The sequence below is a fragment of the Manis javanica genome, chromosome 8 (genome assembly GCF_040802235.1).
Source record: "Manis javanica isolate MJ-LG chromosome 8, MJ_LKY, whole genome shotgun sequence".
Taxonomy (NCBI): Eukaryota; Metazoa; Chordata; class Mammalia; order Pholidota; family Manidae; genus Manis; species Manis javanica.
In genome coordinates, this window is record NC_133163.1 from 6,765,650 (window position 1) to 6,786,002 (window position 20,353).

Below are 20,353 nucleotides of genomic sequence, written 5' to 3' on the forward strand. Positions count from 1 at the left end.
TTCACATCAATAGACAGACATGTACATATAGCTATACATATACACATACACGGTGTCTTATTTGCTTAGGGCTTAGCCTTCCCTTATCTATGGGAGAGTTTATAAAAGCAGTCCTATCCACCCTGTGATGTAAGAATATTGCATCAAACTGCATTCTCTTGTTTCTAGCAGGCTACTCAGTGAAAGTGAGAAATCGATTTGAACAGATGTATGTTTATGGAAAATAATAAATGAAATCTTTAAATGTGAAATATCTCCTCTTTATTGGGCAGTTCTTTATAATGTGTTGTCTTTTCATGAAATTTTATAAACATTTCATCATCACACACTTCATCATTTGACAAATAGGGAAAGATGAATTTATAGTTTATCAATACATAAATTTTAACTACTTAAGTGGGCACCCCCCAAAAAAAACACCCCACAAAACAAACACACACACACAGTGCTGTTCATTAAATTGCAGTGCAGTCAACAGGCAAGAACTCCCCAATTCAAAGTGAGAAGAATTCATACTGGGCACACAGGGGCAGAATTGGTCCAGGTCCCTGTCTTCAAGGACCTCACAATCTGGGAGAAGACAGACATACAGATGATGAATTGCAGGGCTGGGGTGGGTCCCTCCTGTGAAAGAGGCCAAGTGCCTACAGAGCAGGGAATGATTTATGCTCATCTGAGTGGTTGGAATGAGGTATTGAGAAAGACTTCTAGGAAGAGGTGGCTTCTGAACTGACATGTCACAGGGGCATGGGATTTTAAGATGTGCTTGTCAAACTATAAGCAGTTCCTTATTCCTGGGGCATAACACTAAGAGAGGGAGAGACATGGGTGAGGTTGGGTCAGAAGAGGCTGTGAGCCACACTTAGTGCTTTAGAATTTATTCTGAAAGCTGCCAAGAGACAATCAATTGTTTGAAGCCGGCCGGGGGAAAAAGTGAATCGTTTATAACAAGGCAGGAACCGGAATCCAAGGTGGTCGCTGATACAAGTGCCTCCCTACGTCTCCCATCCCTTTTGGCATACAAGCCCAAGCGCAAATGCATGCTTGCCTCGGGATGGCATCCTTGGAGCCCACTTTGTTCTGAACAAAAGGAAGGTCATCTCATGAGCCCTGGAGTTACAAGAGGCAAGAGGCACGTCTTGCGTCAGTGCCAGAGTGGAGGCGACCCTCTCCTGAATGTCCCTGTGCAGGTGTGTGCCACGCTCTGCCCTCTCCCAGCTCTGGGTTTTTCTTTTCACAAAGACAAAGCGATTCAGTGAATTGCCCAAGAAGTGAGGAGGCCGCCTCTGCTTTCAGGCTGTGGCCCTGAGGACTCAGGCCTTAACAATGCGTCGGCTGATGGCAACAGGCTGTGGAACACTTATTGTCTCTCTGAATTTTGTTATATTTTTTTCTTTTCTGTGAAAAGAAAAAGGACCATTCTTCCCAGCACATTTTTGTCCTCCACGCAGCCACTCAGCAACCTTGAAGTTTGCAGCAGCTACAAAACAACTCTGTCTCCTCGCTGCGCCCTTCTGAGGCCAAGGCTTGCTTTCTCCAGGACAAGAGGTTGAAAATTCCCCCAGCAATTAGCTCTTCCTTTTAAAAGTAATGATAAATGTGCTTTCCTATATACCAAACATGAAGCTAGTTTGGTTTTCTTTTCATTAAAAATGTTAAACTTTTTATTTTGAAAGAATTTAGACATATTTAAAAAGTTGTAAAAAGAGTCCAAAGTTCTCATATACCTTTTGCTGAATATATTGCCAATTACCAGCTTCCCCAAATATTAATATCCACAGGACAATGATCCATGTAGTAAACTAACTTTCACATGCTGCTATTAATCTAGCGACCTCATTTGAAGCCTGCCTGGCTCCCTTCCTCTCTGGTCCCAAACCCAGTTCGGGATCACAGACTGCATTTGATTGTCATGTTCCTTCATTAATGTGAAACTGCCCCTCTACCGTCCTGTTTTTTATGACCTTGACACTTTTGAAGAGTTCTGGTGAGTTGCTTTGTAGGATACCCCTCAGCTTTGGGTTTGTCTGATGTTTCCTCATGGTTAAATTCAAGTTATGCAGTTGTGCAAAGGGGGCCACTGGAGTGATTTAATGCTCTTCTCAGTATCCAGGGTCCCTGAGACCCATAAGTCTCCTTGCCAGAGATGCTCGCTTTGATCACAGGTGACTGTTGGTTTTCTCCACTGGAAAGTCACTGTTTTTTTCTTTTATAATCAAGGAGGGTCTTCTGGCAACAAATTTTGAGACTATGTAAATATCCTGCTTCTCATGATTCTTCTATCCAGTAATACTCATATCCATTGAAAATTCTCAACTGACATAGTTTTGTTGTGGTGTTTGCCAAAAGGTGATTTTTTTAAACTTTACATTATTTTTTATTCATTTCTAAATTGGGATTCTCTTATAAGAAAGAGCTTTCCCTCCCCCTCCCTTTATTTATCTATTCAGATATTTATATCAGCATAGGTTCTGATTTTGTCCTGTGGGTTAGAGTCCATCATTATCATTATTTATCTTACTGTTTAAATCACCCCAGATTTGGCCATCAGGAAACCATTCAAGGTGCCGAAGCCCCATCTTTTCCGTGAGATGATCCCGTCTCGACTTGTACTTTTTTCTCCCATCTTGGAATCAGCCATTTCTCCCAACCGAGTCCTTCTACAGGAGAATGCTAACCAGAAACCGGATCTGGGTCCCACCCTGGGTAGCACTGCTGCCTGACCCTTTCAATGGACAACATAAAGTTAGCTTGTACACACGTCACCTCATTTAATCTGCTCAACAAACTCCTGGGGAAGGAACACCTGTGGTCAACTTACTGACAAAAAAAAGGAGGACTGTTGGCACAAATTCAGCGAGGTCTCCCAGCTAAAGCTTGGGGGAATTAGGAGTCAACTCAAGCGAGTCGGCTGAGAAGGCAGCGTCCTCTGGACTGTGCTGTGTCTGCGCCTGGAGGGTGAGGCAGGGCCCGTGCTCGCTGCTGGCACGGCAGGCCTTTGCTGCTTCACGCCTCTTTCTGGACATTTCGCCAGTTGACCTCCTGGGGACCTCTGTGCTTCCTCTCCCTGCAGCTGCCATTCTTACTCCACTGAGGCCAATGTCATCTCCTTTTTGGAATCTTACCTTGGACCCTCACAGAATCATTGATTTGCCCACAAGTTCCCCCCTTTTTTTGATTAATTCCTATTCATGTATCCAGGACTATTCCCCCAGGAAGCCCTCCTTGGTAACAACATGCTCACTGCAGCCATTCATTATACACCAGAATCCTGATCTTACTTGTAGGCAGTCAGTTGATTAATTATGTGCCAAGTTGCTCCATGTATAGCTTCTCTGCTAAACTTTACAATCTGGGAAAGTTGGCCCAGTGGTGGGTACATAGCATATAACAAGCACAGAATCAATCCTTGCTGACTGGGCCAATAGCAGGTAGAATGACCTCTGACCCTTCTCCACACCTCCTAACACAGCCTTATTGAGGCTTCTACCCGCTGGACAGCACTCTCCATGGTTCCCCCGACCCACACGGATGCTGGGCACTCCCCTCCGCACCCCACCTGGGACCACAGTGAGGGCAAATGTCAAAACTAATTATACACCCCAGTGAAGTAACCATTTGTAATTAATTTAGGAGACCCTGGTGGCAGTGGGTCAGGACTCTGGTTAGGGTGTGGGGTGGCTGAAGGTTGATTGTGTACAGCCGGTGGTGTGTGAAGGGGTTCAGAAGAAGCCTTCCTAAAATGTGCCGCTTTGACATGTGGACTATTTTGAGCTGAAGGCAATAGATATTCTAGGGGCTCAAGAAAGACTTTCGCCCCTCCCTTACCTACTCAGAAAAATCTAAATTGGATTCTTTCCCAAAATAAGGGTTATTCCCGGAGATAAATTTTACCTGTATAGCAGGGCAGACATCTAATCACCAAACACTTGCCCAGTGAATTGCCCTCGCCCCTTTAGCTCCAGGCCCCTGCCCCATGCCTTAGCTCAGGATGACATGTACCTCATTTTACTGCCCTGTCTGTGGGGTGTCCGTATGTAGAAAATTAAATTTTATTTTTTCCTGTTAATCTGTCTCATATCAATTTACTTCTTAGACCAGCAAGAAACACTTGGAAGGGCAGAGGGAATTGTTTCCTCCTCAACATGAGCAGCTCAGCTGGTTACGAATCTTGGAGCCTGAATGAGGGAGGCTGCTTTGGGACTGTTCGCACGGCCCTAGGACTAGAGGGCGAGGCTGTGCAAATGGGGAGTGGGGTGGGGGGACAAAGCAGGCCCCTGTGGGGAGGCTCTGGAGGTGGGGGAGCAGCATGGTGAAGGTTGGGGTCTGTCATGGTCTGGGCCTGCTCTGCCCCCAAGGGGTTGCATTCCTGGATTCTGGGAGAGCGCATGTGCTTCCCCAGGCTCGAGGGATGCGCTTCCTTCCTCTGAACTCTCCCCCAGAGGAGAAAGGCTATTCCTCTCTCATCAGGGCAGACTCCTTTCTGCTCTTAATTGCTTAACTGTTTAATTAAGACTAATTGCTTAATTGGATTAGTTCCTTCTTCCCCCAGGGGGCATCCGCAGTGGACAAGCTCTCTGCACGCTGTGGGGGGATCTGCTGCAGGGCTGCCTAAGCGGGTCCTCGACATTCTGGTCCTTTCTACAGGCGCTCTCTGGGGGAGAAGTCTCTGCAGGGCTTCAAGAGAAGATGAGTTTGTAGGTCTTTGAGGGAGGCTTTAGGAGTCAAGGCTAAGCGCCTGAGTTATGGGATGACAGCTAAGATCCCGGGTCCAGTTCCCTTTACCCTCCATCTCCCCACTGCCCTCTAAGAGAGGTGGTCACATCCAAACCCCACGCTGGAGGGAAGGGGATGCAGACAATGGGCAGAGCTGCCCAGTGAGTAGAAAGGGTGTGTCAGCACTGACCTGGCTGCCAGCCTCTGCTCCTCCCTCTCCCTGCAAGGTGGCATCAGACAAACCCAGCCCATCACTCCACGGCCTGCTGTCTAGCTCGTGACATTTCTAGCTCAGCCATTTCCACCTCTGTCTCATTTCTGGACAGCTTGGAACATTCCAACCACTGAGCTTTTTTCTTAACTTGGAGACTGCGAGGTGAGGACTTTGCAGGACTCTTTGCTCTGATCACAGATTCCTGTCTTGTCCAACAGACCTGAGTCCGTGTCCTGGCCACTACACAGATCTTGAAATACTGAATGACTAAAACCTGTGAAGGCAGGGACCACCTCTTTTTGCCTTCGACTATGTCTCTAGAGCCACACCCAGGGTCTGGCCCATAGTGGGAGCTCAGTAAGTAGTTAGTGGTTGAATAGATCAAATACTTGTTGTCTTTGTGTCTAAGAAATTTATCCTATGTGACTCAGGATGGCAGAACAGGGGGGTGGGTTTGTGTCCAGAATAAGGACAGATTGTTTAACAGTCAGCTCTTTGCAATGTAAGTCACTGGTGGCACCTCCAGGCACACTTTAGGCACAGGAACCCTGGAGAGGGAATTTCTGCAGAGTTGGACCAGATGACTTCTGTGACTTGCCCTGTGTAGCCCTAGAATGCTGTGCTTCAGACGTCATAGCAATGGTTTAGTAAATTAGAGCACAAAACTTTGGGTCACATACAACTGGGTTTGTAAATCACAATTTATTTTTATTCCTGATTTGATCATTTTCCACTTTAGTGATTGGAACAAGTTCTCATCTGTCATGTTGTCAAGTGACAGGGAGCCCAGGGCTGAGAGGATCACAACTCTGATCAATTTCTACTTCACACTTTGCTGTCACCACCCTTCCTTGTTACACACGCACACACACACACACACACACACACACATGTACACATACACTCCAAATCGGACTGGGATGTTTTTCTCATTGGGATTTAAAAAATGACATGAAAATCCATCATTTGAACCTCTTTCCTCAGATACTGAGATTCAATGGGGAGAGTTACCTTTATGAAGCCCAAGCAGGCACCCTGACTTGAGCTCATTTCCAGGTCCTCTGCCCGCCCAGCGTGCTGTGTGCTTTGGACCACCTGGTCCCCAAATGGAATGGGAAGAAGCCAATGCGGCCCTCTTCCGGAGGGGCATGGGATGTTCCTGAACATGAGAAGAGGTGTGTAGGCTTCTGTGCAAAGGCGCTGGAGGCCTGCTGGCTGGGTGTTCACAATTACCTGCTCCTGGACTATTTTTAGGGTGTTCTGATACTGGAGGCCCCACAAAAGTGTTACTTTTCTGATGGTGAATTTCACCTGTCAGCACATAAAAATTTCAAAGGAGAAAGAAGTGGCTCTTAGCTTTTCCCTTGGCAACTTCTCTAGGCTTTACTGTAATTTGCTGGAAACCGTATTTACACCAGCAAAGCAAATGTGATTGTTTGGGGCCTGGGCCCAATGGCATAAACCGGTGCTGCTAAAGGACTGCGAGGGCAGGCGGCAGATGCGACAGGGCTTCGCGGTAGCCTAGATTAGCTGGAACTGGCTACAAATCCACTTCTGCTTGACTGTTTGGAGACACTTTGCAAAGTCACCTGAACATTTTTGTGCTGTATTCCCTCATCTGAACACTATTAAAGGGGCAGATGGAGGTTAACCTACTATAGAGCTTCTTGTGTGAAAAAAAAAAAAAAAAAAAGGCATTTTATTCAAATCAGGCCTCTGAGGTTACAGAAAAGTAAAGATCTTGGGGCCTACTGTCTAAAGTCATTTCTAATACTCCATTAGAAAGCAAAACTATGTGCCAGGAACCATTTAAAGCACTTCCCATGTTTTTTTTGTACCTTTTGACCACCTTCACCCCCATTTCACCACCTACCCCTCACCCCTTATCTCTGGCAACCACCACAGATACACAATTCTCTGTTTCTATGAGTTTTGCTGCTTTGTTTTAGAGTCTACACATAAGTGACATCAGACCGTATTTGTCTTTCCCTGTCGGACTTAATCTCATGTAGCATAATACCTTCTAGGTCCATCCCTGTTGTTGCAAATGGCAAGATTTCCTTCCTTTTTAATGTCTGAATAATATTCCATTCCATATATCATAACTTCTTTATCCATTCATCTGTCAATGGCACTTAGGTTGTTGCCACGTCTTGACTATTGTAAATAATGCTGCAATGAACATGAGGGTTCAGATATCTTTTCAAGAGAGTAATTTCATTTCCTTTGGATAAATAAATTGCTGGATCACATGGTAAATGTATTTTTAATTTTTTGAGGAACTGCCGTACTGTTTTCTCTAGTGGCTGCCCCAGTTTACATTTCTACCAGTAGTGCACAAAAGCTCCCTTTTCTGCACATCCCATGCATTTTTATCATCATTTTAGAGGGGTAATTAAAGTTCATGGAGGTCTAAAGAACTGAATCAGGAAAAGAACTGTGGCAAAGGGCAATGGAGGAATTCAAACTAAGAGTTCCTAAACCTGTATCTCACCTTCTCAAACACTGCTAAATGATGTTCATTTAAAAAGCATTTTCATGTCATCTGCTACAGTCAAACAAAAGTATGAGGCAATCAGACTAGGTTGAGCTGAGGTCCACTGCAGCTGAAGGCCAGTGATGGGCAAGCCCTGGAATCTTATGACATTTCAAAAGAAAAGTCTGGAAGCCTGTTGCACTGCTAGGATCTCCACAAGAGAATGGCAAAGACTGCATTATGGTGACAGCTAAAATATATTAGAGGTTCACTTTTGTATCTGGAACAAAAAGACTTAAAGTTGAAGGCAGAAAGTTCTGGGTTAAAATATCTTTGCCATTTTCTAGGTGGAAAGCTAGACAAACTACCCCAGGTTCTCCAGGGTGCTATATCTACCTTCCTCCCAACAGTGTTGGAACAAGTAAAATGAAGCCATGCATGTGCTCAAGTTATGGTGCCCCAGGATGTCCACCTTTCTTACAATGGACATTAAGTCCATTCCTTTTTCTCCTTTATTCAGAACATGTTCCAATGGCTTGGTCTCATAATCAAAGTTTGAACACAAGACCCACTTAAGCCATACACAGCCAAGCAGTATCACTGATATTGGTCTGGGGATAACCAAATGCTGTCTATTTTTCATTGGCTGAATTAGTGTTCAACTTTGAACTTCTATGATCTTTATTTTCTTCCTTGAAAAATGAGATTTACAAGGTTATCTGCTACTAATGGGCAGTAAGTCATGCAAATGTTCACTTTCACATAGTGAGAGTCTTACGATCTACTTATACCCCAGACTGGGTAGATCATTATTATCTTCATTTAATGATGAGTCAACTCAGACTCATAGACTCAAAGTAATGGCCCCCAAAGTCATACAGCTACTAAGAAATCAAACCTCTTGATAAAAAAAACCTGAGCTCTGGGCTCAAGTCCAGTGCTACTTTATTCGATCTACGTTGGGATGACAACCTACCAAGAGATCAACATTTTATTGTTACTTTCATTCTGAGCAGACATTAGCATCTTGATAGACACATTTGCTTATGTGTTTCTCAATTGTTGCTCAATACGACTTAGGGTACTGGCTGCAGTTACCGCATAATGACATTAACAGCCGTGTTAAGGGGACTCAGAGGACCTGAACCAGGGCCGCTGGAAGTTGATTGTTTAAACAGCAATCTTCAGCCCCATAAATCTGGACGGGGAGGGGAATACATCACCCTCATGGGTCAGTCTGACATTCGATAAATCGGTTTCAGGTCCTTGTTCATCTCCCTTTGTCCCATTCTCATTGAGTTTTCCAAAATAAGGGTCACAGTTTTTACTTGCAAACAAACAGTGCTCCCACCATTCAAAGTGCTGCTTCAGTCTGACTTGGAAAAATGTGGAATCTCCAGGTTCAATGAAAACAAAAACGTATATGCCCTTCGGGTGTCATCATGATGGCTTGACCTTGACTCTAAGTAGCGTTTATGTTTCTCACTTGGGTCCTGAGGGAAGGGCCTGAAATTTTGGATGTGGAGTTATATACACCAAAACTTAATTGACTCTCAAAACTCACTGTGCTGCAAAATTGGGACAAAAATAAGCAGTGACACTATGCTAAGATGATCTTCTCCATCTGGGAGAGTGGAATGGCTGAGCTGTGAAGTGGTGGACCCAAAGCATGGAGCAAGTAACAAGGCACTTCAGTTTCTTTCTAACAAATTATGTAAGTTAATGTTAAGTAAGGGGACCCAATATTTAACTCTAGTTTTAAAAAAATGGGAGACAGATAGTAAAATGTCCAACTGAAGTGCCAATCATTTAAGCATGTTATTTTAATTAACCTATTTTTACAGTATCAGTGTTAATTAAACCCATATCCATATATATTCTTCCCATCTCAATATGAATTTTCATTTTTCTGTATCTTTTCATTTATTCCACAAGTATTTATTAAGCATATACTTAATAAATACATGTATTGCAAGTACTTAGGGTAGGCATTTGGTTTTAGTCCACACACATACATATTCCAAGTACATATTCTTATTATCTGCTTTAACCATTTAATATCATTTATAAGAATATGACAGTATTTCTACAGTGTATGTATATTGTGTTTTTAATGTGGCCTGATATTCACTGAGATCTGTCTAAATAATTCTATTGTCAGATATTTAGAGTTTTCCATAAACTCCATATCCATGGTCATGCACATCAAATTTAAACATTCATCCTGAACATTTCCCAAAATGTGGAGCCTTTACTCACCAAGTCTTCCTAAGAAATCAGTTTTATTCCACAAACATTCCTGGTCGGCAGTGATGCGTCTTACCCAGTGCTCATGATGGGGGTACAGAAAGGGTCAGGCTGCCCATCCCCAACCTCAGATCAGATGGAGCCTAAGAGGGGAGATGCAAGAATCAAACGCTACCACAAATACGTATAAAATTCAAGTTCCGGAGATGCCAGAAGGGTGGTCCACAGGTCTGTGGAAGAGGTCAAAGGTCTTCCTCAGAAAGTAAATTAAGGCAAAGTTTCTGCCCTGGATGCTGGATCCTACTTCTCTGAGTTAATTCTGGAAAGGATGGAGTGGGGGATGGGGCGAGAACGCTTGGGACCTTCAGGTCTGAGACGGTCATCCTCAGACTGCCCTTCCCCCTGTCAGCGCCCGCGGCGTGGGCACAGCGGCTTTCTTTTGTAAAGCTTGCATCATATTATTCTACAAGGGTGCTTCAAAGTGCAATTTTGCTGGATACTTTATTGGTTGAGTTAACACAACAAATACCATAAATCCAGTAATTACTAATTGTCTCCTCCATTATCAAGGAAGAAATGAATCATAAACCTTTTATTACTTTAACAGTGGACTGCAGGAAGGACTCATCTCCCAGAGAGGCATTTTTCATATTACCTGGTGCCGGCTCCCGCCCTGCACACACTCATCTTGCCTTCCTGGGCTTCCTGCTTAATGCTCTGCAGTGGCTTCTGTTAGGATCAGAATGTCTTGAACTTACCAGCAAGCTTTGGCAACTGGTGATAAATATCTGCAGCCTTCGGTGACTTAGCAATTACTCTCTCTCCCTTGTTGGGAAGAGGATAAAACAGAGACCGTGGTTACACAGAGCCCTCCCTTCCCCACCATGCGCCTTGCTTGGCTGTGAGCCAGGCGTGTGGGTTATGGCTCTGGGCACCCAAGGACGAGGGCAGAAAAGGCTTTAGAAATAGACGGTGTAGCCGTCAAACTGTGCTTGCGAAGAATGGCTCCTCCCTAACAAGCTGCAGCTTTGACCCAGGTATTGATTTTTCGAGTGGGGTGTCTTAGGTTTATTATTTCCTAGAGGTCAACTAACACAGCCAAATACCAAGAGCCTGTGTGAACAGAGCCCATGAGAAGAGAGAGAGCATGCCGCCATCATCAGAGGCCACCTGCCACTGTTTTTGAAACGTTTTTCCACTGATCACGCAGGTGGGTCTGTTGTCACCATTGTTCTTTACTCTTCTCTCTGACATCTGCTCACTGTTTCCATTTCCTCCACACTCAAAGGCAGCTTGGATGGCGTGGCTTTTAAAGGCCAAGACCTGGGTCCTGACTCATTGGATAGACCTGGGCATGCCATTTAATCTTTCATTTTAATCCTCAGTTTTCTTAACCATAATGTAGGCCCAAGAGTACCTGTCTAATAGCAGTAGGGCAGGTAAGTATCATCAGCTCTTGTTATAGGAGGTTCCTCAGGGCCCCGGGGATATTTACTCACACCTCACCTCCACTCTGGCTTTTGCTGACTCATCCTGGATGCCTGGCGCCATGCCTATGTGAGGTGATTGCTCACTCCGCGTTTGGTGAACAATTCCTTTTTTGTATAGGTTAATACAGCACGCATCTTTGAGCACCTCCTATATGCCTGGCTCCTGTCTTGATCCTTGGGATACATTAGTGAGCAAAACTGAGGCCTCTATCTCTTGGAGCTAATGTGCTAATGAGAGACACAACCAACGAGCAGTGGACACAATAATGAAATGCTTCATATAGTGTGTAAAAAGGTGATAAAACTTGTGATTAAAAAAACAACAACGGAGAAGCATTGGGAGTTTGGAAGTACTGGGCTTGGAGGTGGAGGAATTGCGATATTGAGCTGGGATATCCGGGAGGCCTCCTTAAGGAGACCTTTGCTTACAACACGCCAGGCACATGCCAGGCACTCCCAAATTGCCCTATTAAATGATATATTTTTATCTACATTTTACAGAGTGAAAACTGAGACGCAAAGTAATTACATAATGTACCTCGTATAAGTAGCGAGTGGCGTACTCAAAGGTGTGTGCCTAACTGCTATCCTAAATTGCCACCAAATAAATGTATTACGTAGTCTACTCTTTGTAAGTGCCTGTGATAGGTACTGGGGAGTCGCACAGGCATTGGGAGTAGTCACATGACCTCAAAGAGGTTAAAATCTCAGTAATGGTGGGAAAAAAAAAGGGCCTGAGAGCCCATAGAGGTTCTGAAACAGAAATTCATTGAGGAAGTGGAAGCCACAGGCAATTTGAGCAGCAGCTGAAGAGGCAAGCGGATGCGCAGTTACTTGTCCTACCCCGCTCGGCCCTTGAGAAACTTCTGTGGGTGGGGCCCAGGGTCGCTGCTGTTACCATTTTATCTCAGGGCTCTCGCGGCAGCCTTGCACAGACCACGTAGTGGTTAAACAAACGTATCCCTGAAAATGGACCTGGATATGCACAGTGCACATCAAGATATTAAAAGCTCTTTGAATGCCAGCAGCAGAGACCCTGACCTAACTTTGTTTAAGCCAGCATTCCCCAAGTCCGTGTGAGACAACTCTCTTTTTCATGAATGCACCACAAAATTCATATTCCACAGAGAAAAGTTTAGGAAAATACTGCTGTAAGGAAATAGGAGCTTCTAGACCTAGACATAAAAAAAATATTCAAGTTCTCACGGACAGTCCTGTGCCTACGCCTACATTGATGCATCACTGGCATAAGCGAAGTCTGAGTAAGAAGCAGGGATGCACTTGGACTCAGAGGTCTGAGCTTAAATCTTAACTTTACCATTTCCGTGGATGTGACCTTGTGTTTGTCACTGAACCATTGCTGAAATCCGGATTTCTCACCTATGAACTTTTGTGGAGAAAATAAAAGCGATGATGGGTAAGACACTCCTGAGAAAGTGCTTTGCCTGGAGAGACACTGGAGGCAAAGGAGCTGCATGGGAATTTGCGATCTCCCTCTGCCTAGAAAACCGTCAATGATAGTCAAGAATGTAACTGTTTGATGTCCTGCATCAAGGGAGCTGGAAGAAAATTTTTAATGTCTAAAGGAATAAATTCTTGGTCCCAACAATAAGCAAAATATTGAGAATGCAGATGTCCGTGTCCATGCAGGCTGCCCCCTATCAATTACCCAAGATAACATCTCAGCTCAGCCCAAGATATGCCCATGTCCCTGAGCAGAGATGGGGAAGGACAACATGAGATTATTGAAAACCTGATAGAATCCAGCAATATGCAGATTACAGACCCATTTACAAATATAGTGAAACCTGGCTCTGCATTATTATTATTATTCTGTGCTATTATAACAGTGGCTTCTGTTAAGTCAGAATAGACACAAAAGCAAACACTCAAATATGTGAACCTAAGTCTTCGGCTCCAGTTCTGAACTTAATTTTCTTTTTGTGTTAGAGAAGAGATGAAGATTTTTTTCCAGCCTTCTTTTCTGGAGGGAGAGTCCCTCTCATCTTGAAAAAAGTTCAAATCATTTCTGATACTGCTTCTACATAGATGGGGCAGTTTCTTAGTCTGTTTGGGCCGCCATAACAAAATAGCACAGACGAGGTGCCTTACAAGCAATAGAAATTTACATGGCATGGTTCTGGACTGAAAGTCTGAGGTCATGTTGCCCACTGATTCAGTGCCTGGTGAGGACTGTCCATGGTTCACAGATAGCTGTCTTTTCACTGTCCTCACCTGGTGGAAAGGGCAAGGGAGCTCTCTGGGGTCTCTTTCATAAGGGCACCAGTCCCATTCATGAAGGCTCTGACCTCATGACCTAGTCACCTCCCAAAGGCCCCAGGTCCTGTTATGATCACATTAGGGATCCGGAGTTTGGGGACAGACACAATCAGTCTACAACAGGCAGTAAAAATTTTCTACTGGTCAACATTAACATGAATAAACTACTTGCAAATACCCTCTGATTCTGTGCTTTTAGAATACAGTGCTAGAACATTGATCAAGAAAGGAAAAGATGGTTTGACTGTAACTTTCTTTGCCAGGTTCCCTCTGAAGGGATTTCAGATAAGCAGAAAAGCACCACTCACAAGGTAGAATAGTTGGTGGGTTCCCAGGCTCTTCCTCGGGCAAACTTCTACATAATTTTTACTTCCAGTTCACAGGTCTTCTCCTCTCTGAAGCCTACCCAGACTTGTCTCTACAGAGCTAGCCACTTGCTCTGCTATCCGAACACGTTTTTCCCATGTACCATCACTGAAGAACACTCTTTTTGATCATGTGCCCAAGCATCTCTTGTCTTAGGTTCTGAGCCTTCCCGCAGGGCAAAGACTGTCCGATCCCCCTCTCTTTGTCCCTCTTCCTTGGAATGATGCCTGCTCTAATCCTACGTCCAACATCTACAGCTCTGAGCCTTCAGCAAATGACTTTAATTATTTGTACCTTGACTTCCTCAACCACAAAATTCAAACTACTAAAATGCTAGAATGGTTGCTTGATGTAGGTCCGTGAACAGGAAAGTCCACTCCTGTCTTTAGTGAGCCTCAGAAACTGCATTCCACGTCAAAAATGGCTACGGGGAATCTGTGGTCTCGAGATTTGAGTTTGAAAAAACGTATTCCCCTTGGGTATTCAGAGACAAATGAGGGGAGATCCACCTCACCATGTGGAATCTGCATGTCTGAGGGTCTGGGGGTTCACGGCAGAATGAGCCCCTTGGTGGAGCAGTGATTCATGAAGAAAACAGTGATAAAGGCCTATCAACTGCCACAGCTGCACCCAAAAAAAAAGTTAATTAAAGGATTTTTTTTTTTTGCCTTAGAATCAAAGAGGCCATGGATGAAGAAATCTTTAGAAATTATCTAAGGCCTCTTCAACCTTAGCATTTATTATTCAACACCTCACTCATTGCCCTGATTATAAATATTTAATCACTCAACGGCTGTAAGTGGTTGAGTCTTCCAGGAGGACCTGTGAGCATTAAGGGGAAGAAAGGAGAGGGTGGTGGACAGGCGGTTGTGAGTGAGGGTCGTGAAGGCACCGAGCCACCAGGCTGTACGGAGGCGGTGGGCGGCCACGGGAGGGGCATGAGGGACGCTGCTGATGACCTGGGCCTGGGGAAGCAGGTTCCTCAGCCACGAACACTCTTTGCTTTGTGCTCATTCACCGGAGTTCCAAACCACATCCACTGCTTCCCAGCCACTGTCAAGGGTACCCTGGGAAAACAGGCAGAACATGTTCTTAATGAAAGCGGAGCCTTGGCAGTGAGAGGTGCCATCCTTGTCCACACCCTTTGTCTGCCTTTCTCTTTCCATCTCAAACACACACACACACATACACATACACACAAGACACACATACACACACATACACACACACACACAGCCAGAGTGCTTGGCAAGCTTGCAGTCTGTCAGCAATGCATGTGCAGCACAGCATCCACCCCCAAGCCAGGAGAGGGAGTGGAGAGAAGGACTTGTGTTACTTCTGAGCCTTGCCCAGGTTGTATCTGCAATTGGCAGGTTGTAGGGAGATTCCTTAAGTGCAAATGGGTGTGAGTTCATCCAGGTAGTTAAGTGTATTCCATGTGGAAGCAAACACTCACCAGGGTGGTGTGGGTTGAATTGTGTCCCCCAAATATCCATCCATTGAAATCCTAAACCCTAGTATCTCAGCATGTGACCTCATTTAGGAATAGGGTCATTGCAGATGGGATTAGTTAAGTCAGGATGAGTCACAGAGGGTAGAGTGGGCCTGCTTCTCATATGACAGGTGTCCTTATAAAAAGGGGACATCTGGACACAGAGAAACTTACAGAGAGACCTCTACATTAAGATGAATGTAGAGATCAGGATAATGTTCCCAAAAGCTAAGGAATGCCTATGATTGTCAGCAAACTACCAGAGCCCAGGTAAGAGACATGGGGAAGATTCTTCCCTGGTGCCTCAGAAGGAATCAGGCCTGCCCACACCTTGATCTCAGGCCTCCGGCCTCCAGAGCTGTGAGACCACAAGCTGTGGTATGTCTTGGTGGCCCTGGCAAGCTAATGCACCAAGAGAAGGGTTTTTAAGGAGTTACTGGCCAGAATCTTGGCAACACCACTCTTTAAGGAGGTACTTCCAGACACCAGTCTTGGATTCCTCCACACAGGTGGTTCTGTACCTCAAGACTTCATGAGGTTAACAGAAGCTCCATGATCAAGTCACACAGTGGAACGTGTATTAGTCAGGGTTCTCCAGAGTAACAGAACAGAACCAGTAGAGATTATGTACATGTAATATAACTTATAATTATAATATATAACATATATATATATATATATATACATACACACATACACCCACACACATCTGCACATGACTATGGAGCAGACAAGTCCCAAGATCCAAGCTAGAGACCTAGGAAAGCAGATGGTGTCCTTTCAGACCATGTATGTAGGTCTAAGAACCAGTAGAGTTGATGGTATAGTTCCTGTTCAAAGGCTAGCAGGTTTCAGACCCTGGAAAAGTGGGTCCAAAATCAAGAAAAAGCCTGGCAGACGGAATCCTCTCTTACTCGGGGAGGGTTCAGCCTTTCAACAGTTTGGGTGAGGCCCACCCACAAAAGAGAGGGCAATCCGCAATCCACATTAGTCAGTCTGCTAGTTAAAATGCTAATCTCATCCCAAATAGTGTTTGACCAAATATCTGGGTATCCCAGGCTCAGTCAAGTGTACACATAAAACTAACCACCATAAATATTTCCCACCATAGAAGGCTTGAGCATTGTTGTACATACACACTATAAAGCAAAATAGAAAGCAAAATATAGCCTTTGGATGCATGAACAAACAAAATGTGGTATATCTACAAAAGAATACTATTCAGCCTTCTGAAAATTCTGATAGAGGCTCCGACACAGATTAACCTTGATGATGTTATGCTAAATGAGATAAGCCAGTCACAAAAAGACAAAAATGTATGATTCCAATTATATGGCATACCTAGAACAGTTAAATTCATAAAGATAGAAAGCCTATCTGGGGTTAGCAGGGGCTCTGGTGGGGTTCGTGTTTAATGGGTAGCGACTTTCAGATTTGCAAGATGAAACGAGCTCTGGAGGCGGGTGGCCGAGACGGCTGTGCCACAATCTGAATGCAGTTCGTGCCGCTGAACTGTGTGCTTAAAAATCATTAAGATGGTCAGTCTAAGTTGTATGTTATGTGTATTCTGCCACCACTAAAAATAATACAAACAAGTGAATACTGTTAAGTATTTTGCGGAATAGTTGGGAAGTCTGAAGAAGCAGGTTCTGTATTAAGTTTCCAGAACTGGCCTGATGGGAAATGCTTAGCTGGCTCTGACGGTGGTGCTGCACAGTGGCCAGGAACCCAGCCCTAAAGGCCTTGTTAGTGAAGCCACCAAGAGGCCACTTCTGCCCCAGACATGCATCCTGGAGCAGCTGTCTTCTCTGGAAGCCTCGTCTCGGCCAGCAGCCTTGCTGGCAAAGTACAGTGGATACCATGCTCCCTTCTCCCATTTCCTCTCCCAGCATCTGCATTAATCAGGGAAACAGATCCAATTGGCTCTGTGGCATGTATAGGAGGATATCATAAAGTATTGGCTCATGTGATTATGGAGGCTGAGAAATCCCATCACCTCCCACCTGCAAGCTGGAGACCCAGCAGATACTCAGGGTGAGTCTGAAGGCTTAGAACCTGAAGCCCCAAGGGCAAGGGAAGACTGACAGCCCAGCTCAAACAGGCATCAAAGACAGAATTCCTCCTCTCTTTGCTTTTTTGTTCTATCCAGTCCCTCAACAGATTAGATGGGGAGGGCAACCTGCTTAACTGACTCAAAGTCTAATTTCATCTGGAAACATCCTCACAGACCTACTCAGAAATAATGTTTAAACAAATCCCAGGGCATCCTGTGATCCAGCCAAGTTGACACATAAAATTAACGATCACAGCGTCCCATCGGCACATCTGGAGGGACCAACGGCAGATCCGGGCCCTCTCTGCCACGAAGGAGGGGGAAGTGACCATCCCGGGACCTACTGCAGTGAAGATGGTGATGGAAAACCAGAAATTCCTCTCCAAGTATCGAGGGCGTCTGAAAGGCCTTGAGCAGACGGAAAGAGGAGTGGTGTCCTATGCAAACACCGCCCCCACATGTTGGTTATAAGGCGGCTACCACGGTGCCTGCCATGGAGAAACCCAGCGATGTATGGGAGCAATTGTTTTTATTGTTGCAATAATGTTATGATCACTTTTATTACTAGTGTAATACAGTCTATTCTAGTAGATCTTAATGGTTGTTAATAAAATATTAATGCATTTTATTTATTTTTTCATATATTTCATTGCAAAAACAAGGCATGCCATGATTCTACTCACGTGTGATTGTTAGTCTAATGACCGACCTCCCGGGAGAGCAACCTCGTGCCTATGATTAAACACAGGTTTTCAGGAGGCATTAGCAGAAGCTGTGAAAGCCCTGTGTCTGGGCTTGCAGGAGATCGCTGCAGAGGCCAAATAAAGGGAAAGGTCATCGTCTGAGTATGAACCCATTGTTATGCCAGAGGGGACGAGGAGCATGCATACCGTTGACGGTCTTTCTCATCAATGCCTTTTGTCAAGCATTAGTATTCAGTGCTCACATTTGATGCGTAGTTCTCTCTTCTCGCTCCCCAAATCTCTCCTCTTTCTTCCTTGCCCTCTGACAGATTTACCTGGAGCTTGTTGTCCTAAAGTTTTGTCGGCAGTTCCCCTACATTGTTCCAGAGTCACAGGGCATAGCTCCGCCACTTCTACCTGCCAAAACCTTTTGTTGTGTCTGAAGTGAAGAACGTTGTCAATCGCCTTACGGAGTCTCTCCCTCTCGTCTCTTGCCACTCTCAACTTTGGTAAATTCAGTGCCTTTTTTTAATGGGATCTCAGGGCATCCGTCGTTTATATGCTGAAGTTGTCATGTAGAGACCATTCCCTGCCGGACTTTGGGTTTGTCCACAGAGAACAGAATGGAGCTTTATTGATAGATGGGAGCACTCTATTTTCTCTTGGAACAGCAGCTCTGACCTCCAACCAGGCTGTCTCTGGAATGGGGCTGGTCTAGAGCTTATGAGCTGCTCCAGTGGTACAGTTCTGATCTATTCATTTTGGGAAGAAGAGTCATTTCTTCATTAGGAATAAACTATAAAAGGATGTCCATCTCTCATTAAGCAGAAGCATTTTCTAGGAAACACCTTGATGGAACCACCTTGTCTGTGACCGCTCCGCTTTCAGTAGCTGCAACAGTATTTCACACCTAGGTATGTATAGACTTTGAGCATTCCTAGATCTGTAAGAACCCTGACTTCCACTGAGCAGTACTGATTCCTTTGTGTATATGCTGGGAAAAAAAAAACCATTTGAAATTCTGTGGCTTAGCACCTAATTTATGTTGAAAATTAAAAAAAAAAAAAACACTTTCACAGGACTTACTTTGTGCCAGGAATGATATTAAGCACTTTATAGAATTCAGTGTGTTTTATACTCATACTATCAACCCAATGAGCTATATAAACTAGTATTACCTGCATTTTACAAATGAGGAAATTGAGGTACAGAAAATTTCAGTACATTTGCCCAGGGTCACAGAGCAAGATTTCGACAGGGATTTAAAGGCAGCAGATAGTCCCGAGATCCTGGTCCCTCACCTGTCCATTGAACAGCCTTCTTCATTCACACACAGCATCCTAGAAGCAAAAAGTGGGGACCCAGCTGAAATTTTTGGATGGTAAAGGACAAGGAAGCTGACATCAAAGAAAGAGCGTTTGAACGGAACCATGAAAAATGAGCGAAGCTGAGAGAAGAGAATTAAGACACGGCAGAAGAGCTTAAGGGCCCACAGATGGAGGGGTGGGCCTTCCAGACCCTTCCAGGGACCAGGAGGTAGTGGTTATGGTTAGAGCACAGAGTGGGGGGTTTTGGGGGTGTAAGTGCCATCTGAAAATAAAGGGCAGGCTTTCACCTTGAAAGGACTTTATACAACAGAAACTGGCCTAAAGATCTTAACTAACAATAAACATGCAAACAAGCAAACAGTTGTATACAGTGTTCGTTTTATATTTTATTTGAATTTGAAAATGACAGAATTTGGGGGTATTCTGATTTCTTTTAACATTTTAAACCCCACTTAAAACACCATGTAAAGTTTCCCCCTCTCAATCCCTGGAAGAAAAAATACCTTTGTAGATCACAGAAAGTTACAAAACAATCCTCTGAGGCTTCAAGGGCATGCGTAAATCTCCAGTTGGAAGATGTGTGGACAATGTGCTCATCCTGCTGAGAGACGTTGAAACCCCAAGAAAGAGAGGCCATTGGATTCACTCCTGTTACCGCATTAATTGAGCGGGATGCCTTCTGAAGATGGAACTCACATTTCACCACACTTTGGAAATAGAAGTCTGTTGAACCTTTTGGAATTCGCTTTTAGGACATTAGAAGGTCACTCAAACCTTTACCCAAATTGAGAACCCCTGAAGGAAGCCAGTGGATTTTAGAGAGGTGTCCCAGCAGCATAAGGAGATTTCTCTCATTTGTTTACCATCGACTATCCCAAATACATATTGCACACTAATGGTGACAAACCGAAGATGGATGGAATACAGTATTCCTTTATTTTTCCATCCATGAGGTGCATACTTAAGACTTATATAGTCATGCTGTCTCCATCTACACACACACACAGA